The sequence below is a fragment of the Pogona vitticeps genome, chromosome 9 (assembly GCF_051106095.1).
Source record: "Pogona vitticeps strain Pit_001003342236 chromosome 9, PviZW2.1, whole genome shotgun sequence".
In the NCBI taxonomy this organism is placed as follows: Eukaryota; Metazoa; Chordata; class Lepidosauria; order Squamata; family Agamidae; genus Pogona; species Pogona vitticeps.
This window is the reverse complement of record NC_135791.1, coordinates 14,447,923-14,454,230: the sequence shown is the minus strand read 5'-3', so window position 1 is coordinate 14,454,230 and position 6,308 is coordinate 14,447,923. Positions and strand designations below refer to the sequence as shown.

Below are 6,308 nucleotides of genomic sequence, written 5' to 3'. Positions count from 1 at the left end.
GTACCTTGACGCCTCCTTTCCCTCCCTCCCCATCTCTTGCTCTCTACCTGACTTCTGAAGGGATTCCAGAGCCCTGGGTTCCCAGAGCTGCTCCTGAAGTTTGCTCCAGCTCTGAACCATCCAGGATTGATGTAGCCCCCAATACACTTCATGGGGATTGCTTACCCAGTGGCAGGCTTGAAGCACACCCTTTCTTCTGTAGTAAGGAAGTTTAATTAAAGACTCTTAAAATTATAGTGCTCTCCCTCCCCTTCTGTCCTTCCTCCTGCTTGCACATAATTTACTGAAAAAGAGGTGATTTGACTGAGACAGTGATTAGGACACAGGTGGTGGCAGCCACAGTTGCAGAATTGGTAGCCACTCCAGAACGATTCTAAATTAAAGTCTGTTGTCTTTGTGATGGGTGCTGATGGGGCAGAACGCTTACCTTTGTGGCAAGGTAGGGACAAGTTTACCCAGGTTCTCTTGGAGACCAGCACCTCATTCATGCCAGGTAGATGCAGCAAGAGAGTGGCTCTCGTCATCTCTTGGGTTTTTTGGAGGGAAATGGAAGGAAATGAATAACTCTTCCTGCCTCTTTAGAGCTACTCTTTAGAATAGACTTGTTCGATTTACTGGAGCAAGCTGGGCAGTTCCTCTCACCCCTTCTCCCCCACTGCTCATCAGAGAGATCATTCTTCAGCTGTAAAGACACACCTGTTCAGCTGCTGGGCCCATCTGTCATCTTTTTTTTTTCCTTTTCTCCAAAGTGTGGGTGGGGGACGGGGCTGTGTGAGGACAGTCTCTCAACCGTTTTTGTTGCAGTTCAGTGACACCTCTCTGGCATGACCGAGGGAGGCAGATGTGGATTTGAAGCTTTTCTTGTGGTGTGTTTGATTGATACAGCAGCACTTGAAGAGGAAGAAGAAGAAAAAGAGAGACATGAAAAGTTTTGTCTGTCTGTTGGGGCACAGAGTAGATAATTTTGGAGATAATTTTGTAAGATTCCCTTAAGAAAAACCTTTTGCAATGTCATGTATGCTGTTACAGCTGCTATAAATCCCCACAGCTTGTTGCCACTTAAAATGCAGCTCATATGTAAACCCACTGGGACAGGGTTTTTTTTTCCAACTGAAGATACGTGACCATTTTAAGATCTTGTGTTCTGAGGAGTTGTAAACAGGAGAGTACAGTTAAGCTGTCCACATCAGCTAGTTCCAAACTTTGCCAGGCTTTAATGCCGTGCAACACAGAACATGTCTGCTTATTAAAGATGGGATAAAGATTTGGTAGGACTCTTCTTTCTCTTCTCAGCCCCCAACCTCTGTCTGTTATTGGTGTTTTGTCTTGTATGAAAAGAGGAATAAATGGCAGTGCTGGTGCTGCAGCTTTTTTTGGGAAAAGGTTAAGCATCTTGTCTAGGTCTGTCCCCTAGCAAGTGTGCTTTCCAAAGGGAGCATGAAAGAAGTTCTTTTCTACATGGGAACTTACCCATGTGTAAACGGACCTTGTTGGCCCAGGGGTGTGGTTGTGGAAAGTCAAGAGACAGGAGATGCCATTCTTTCTCTTTTCTCTTTCTATGTAAGACGGAGGCAAGTGCCTTTCTGGGTTTGGCTCTTCTGGCAGAGCTCTAGGATGTTGCCTCTTGATTATTAACTATTTCTGTCACTTATGAGCGATTTCCCTTTTGTTGTGACTTAGTGAAGAATTGTGTCACATACCCCTGAGCTTACAAGGAGCGTGTGTGGGTGTGTGGGTGCTGGTATACTTTTTTCAGTTCACTGAGAGGCACACAGCTATAGTCCTTCCCAGCACAAAAGTAAAGAGGTGCTTGAAGAATGAGGTATCTTGCCCACACCTTCCAATATTGGGTGTTCAGATATGAAAGGGAAACGAGAATATTGTAATATTGCAGTCTAAAAGTGTAAATTTAAAAAAGGAGAAAGTTCTGTTTGACCTCTCTTTTTTGCCTTCTAACTGTTCCATAAGATATTAACATGTTCATTCAAGTAAGTTCATTCCTGAACTCATTGTTCTCTGCAAGTCAGGAGTGTTCTTAGAGTTCTAGCCCTCTATGCTGTACCTGGATTTGCTCTCAGCACCCTCTTTCCTTCTCTCTGTTCTGGTTACTTGTCAATAGCTAAAGATGTATTTGGTTGCTCCAGGGCCCTGAGGGCCATGGGCTGTAAGGAGAGTCATGCTGGATCAGAATCGGTTCTGTCACAGGAATAGACTTTGTATACTAGGTCAGACTATTTGCTGATCAAAGTTGACATTTTCTATTCTGATAGATAAACTCTTATCTATGGCACCCAAGTGTCTTTCCTCTTATATCAACTGGAATCCTCAGGGAAGTCTACATATGGGGCATAGAGACAAGCCTTCTCCCACTGTTAGTCTCTTAGCACCTGAGCTTCAGTAGGCTGGTGCCTCTGACTAAGCATCACTGTGTTTCAGATTATCTCCACTTCAGTGGGTCTTTAGCAAGACTGTGCATAAGCCCAGCTGAAATGGAGGCTTGCCTCACACTAGCAGTGCTGAGTGGATTGTGTCCTCAGGTATGTTTCTATGATATTTTTTGGTTCAGAACCCCCTGTCTAAAATCTGTGACAATTATACATGGGCGATTGAATGTGCAAGTAAGAGAACACTAGCAATATCCCCAGCTATGCTGTGCAGCAAGTGCTTCATATAGTAAAATTGTGGACTTCTGCTGTAGTTTGTCCTGAATTCCCTGGTGGGTAGTGGCTATGATCTCTTATTCCACACCTGTCCTGCTGTTCCAGATGCTGTATGATAGAATGGGACTCAGTGGAGTGCAGTTAGATTTCTTTGCAGACACTTAACTTTCCCTTTCCTCCAAATTTTAAGAAGAGTTCAGCAGGATATGACTTCCACTCATTGGTAGTGGCTGCTGGTAATGGCAAGAATGGACTTAGCAATTGAAAGCAAAAGGTTGCACATTGCACATAGGATTGAGGCATGGCTAGGAGTTTGTGAATTCTCTTCCAGAGCTCTGTCATGATGGATCCGAGAGTCCTACACTTCTGGAAGTATATATGTCTATCAAACCCCTTTTTTCAGATCCAACTGCACTTCCATATACTGGGTTAGCCCAGGCCAAAGTCCCAGGTTATTCTGGACTGTGGAGATCAGAGAGGTACTGCAAAAGTGTATCACACTCTGCCAAATCAGAGCTGTTTGGACCCGTCCTTGAAAGCATCAGTTCTGGTTCATTTCTTGTGCAGCTACTTTTGTTCTCTGAGATATGGCTGCATTTCTCTGACAGATAATGAGATGTATCTCCCCATGCCCCACCTTCCTTCTTTGGATTGCTGAAGTATGGATTCATCTGTGCTGCATAGGGACTGGGGTTCAAGACTAGATCTGTAGAGAAAGTAGAGTCAGAATATGGACAATCTTTTTGTAATCTGGGCTACATAGCCACATAGGGTTTGATGGGTGTATTCATGTGATACCTTTTGCTGCAGATTGCAACAGGTCAGAGGGGAGTAGAGTGTAGCAGTGATGAGCATTTTCCAGCCAAGCTGCTAAGAAGGGAAGCCAGGTTGAAGGACAGTCCAAAATACCGATTTAGGCATGCTATCATTTCTTGTTCTGTTTCATGCTTGGTCTTGATTTGCTGTTGTTTTTTTCCCAAACAAGAAGGAGAAATATGGTTCCTTAAGAGTTGTTTAAAAAAGACATTGAGGAAAGGTCACAGCTATAGGAACTTGAAACCAATGCATCTTTGAACAAATTATTCATCCGCTGCCAAGATGTGCAGATGGGTAGCCAGGAGAAAGCAACTCATTTCCATTCATATGTGGAACTGCAACTCCCGTCTTTTCATACTGTTAGCAGTATTGACTAGGAATGGTGATAGTTGACATTCAGCAATATCTGGCTGGTCTCAAGTTGCCCACTTGTGTGTGAGGCTAATCATTGATAAATGCAGTAGATAGCTAATATGATCAGGCCCGTCACCAGTAGTCAGCATAATATGGACACCTGCTGATGCTTTGCTCTTAGCCGAGATCCCAGGAACAGGTACTATCTCTACTCTTGTCCACTCTTTTTCTCACTTCCCTTTCCCAGTAATGGCTGGGAATGATGATAATCATATGAGCCATCACCATCTCTTCCTAGCAAGACTCAGCACCTACTAGAGCTCTTTGCAGGAGCTCTTGCAGGCCATGAGATTGCATCTTTCCTCTCTGCCTGTTCTGATCATTCCTGATTGTGAGCAGGAGGGGCTCCTGAGTCTGCAAAGAGAACGGAGAGGGGAAAGGCTGCAGCAATACAAAAGAAGATAGAGGTGATGGTGGCAGGAACAACTCCATCTCAAGCACACATGAGTCTTTCAATACAGAAGCCAGAAGAAAATGCTATTGGTCCCTTCTCTGTTGGTCCCATGGAATCTAAGAATTCACCCTGAACTTGATCTCAGACAGGGCTGGGTAATTTTTGCAGCTCTGGGTCTACACTAGGAATCCTCCAATGGCCTCACAAACCACTAAAATGCCAAACAACACATGCATGCATACATGCATGCACGCACGCATGCACACACACACAGAGCCAAACACCCCAACCCATATCCAGAAACAGCCATAAATTCACTTCTAGTTTTGGAAGGTGTACCACCTCTGTTTTGCAGGTTGCCTGAAGTAGTACCTGTTTTATGTTGAATTATATTTCTGGGGAGGGGGGCAAAGTTGTGAGGCCATGGAAAGCAAAGTGAAGTTTCAGGGAGCTACACTTTGTCCACCACTGATCTGGGAGATTAATTCCTTCACAGATCCCAATCGGATCACATGTTAGACTAATTCACCAAGTCACTTGGAGAGTAAATATGTCTCACAACATGGTGCATGAAAGAGCATTTTCCTTTTCAAAGTGAGTGGCTGAGCCTTGGGTTCTTGTTGTACTCCTTTCGCAGCCTTCTCCAACCTGGTACACTCCAAATATTTTCGTCTCTAATATCCATCATCCACAACCAGTACAGTCAAGATGGAAGTTGTTGTCCAGTAAGGTAAAGGTAAATATGGAGTAGGGAGAGGCTGCTGTGAGTTGTCTGAGACTCTCTCTTTCCTTTCAGGAAATTCAGAACGTTCCCTGACTCCAAGGTTTGTAGGGTGGCAAACGGACTAGAACATGCAATGTTCCTTAACATCTGCATGCTGGCAACCTTTAAGCAAGGCTGGAGCTGCTGGGTAGTGATTAGATATTTGGCTGTGAAGCCAGAAGTTGGGAGTTTGATTCCCCGCTGTGCCTGCTTGACACCAGTTGGACTCGATGATCCATAGGGTCTCTTCCAGTTGTACAATTCTAAGATGATGATGATGATGATTATCCAAAATGTAAAATGAGGCATGTTTTACCTTGTGTTGCTTTTTTAATGGTATGGCTACTAAACTTTCCTTACTTGTGTTTGGTGATGACCACTGCTCGTGTTTTTTTTTCTCTCCCCCCCTTTTGCCTTTTTGGGGGCAGTTTTGCACTACTCCTTACTTGCTTTATGTTGTATTATTCAGGCCTAAATCAGAGTCCAGATCCCTGAAGTCTGGTGTTTTATTAATGTGTGATTCTTATTTTCTTAACCTACATCTCTGCACCCTTCCTTGCACAGACTTAAATCTGCTCCATCCCACCACCAACCACAGGTGCATTGCTAGATTTTCTTTATTCCTTCAGAGACCAGGATGCATGTGGCAGTCCTCTGTTTTGTGGTATCAAGCAGTGTATCTTTTCAGGTTCAGCCCTGTCAGAAGGCAGAATGAGTGGCTGCCCCAGGCAGCACATTTAATATGTCATGAAAGAACAGGAAATTGTTAGCTGTTTAATTTGTCATAGTTATATACTTACTTTTGGGAGAGGTCCTTTTAGGATTTTCTGCTCCATGCACCAAAATAGTTTGATTGGCTTTGGCAACTCTGCCTTTTAGGTTGGGTAGGGCAACTTGCTGTTTGCCACTCCCTTTCAGGCAGCAAAATGTCTTGGACTGATTTTCCTGGTTCTGTTCCTTAAAGATCAATGTGAGGGAGCTGGCTGTCCTTCTTAAATAAGAAATGTCATAATTTTAGAGGGATTAATTACTACAGAGTTAGGAAAAATTATATGTTTGGACAACTCCCAGAAACCCTCAGGTAGCATCGTCAGTGGCCATGCTTGCTGGGAGATTCTGAAAGCTTATTTTTAAAAATGTGTTAAAAAGTAACTTTTCCAAGCTGTTCATTACTATCCACTTATTTGTATGCCTACATACATTGCGTGGTGGGAGGGAAAGGAAGTGGCTGGTGAAGAGTCTCCGTATCTAATTATTTCCA

The 6,308-nt window shown here is 43.8% G+C and overlaps 1 protein-coding gene across 1 annotated transcript in view; it reads left to right on the top strand.

The window, feature by feature from the left end:
- FOXO6 (forkhead box O6) overlaps window positions 1–6,308 on the top strand; it is a 187,900-nt gene that overhangs the window by 31,575 nt on the left and 150,017 nt on the right. The window lies entirely within an intron of this gene.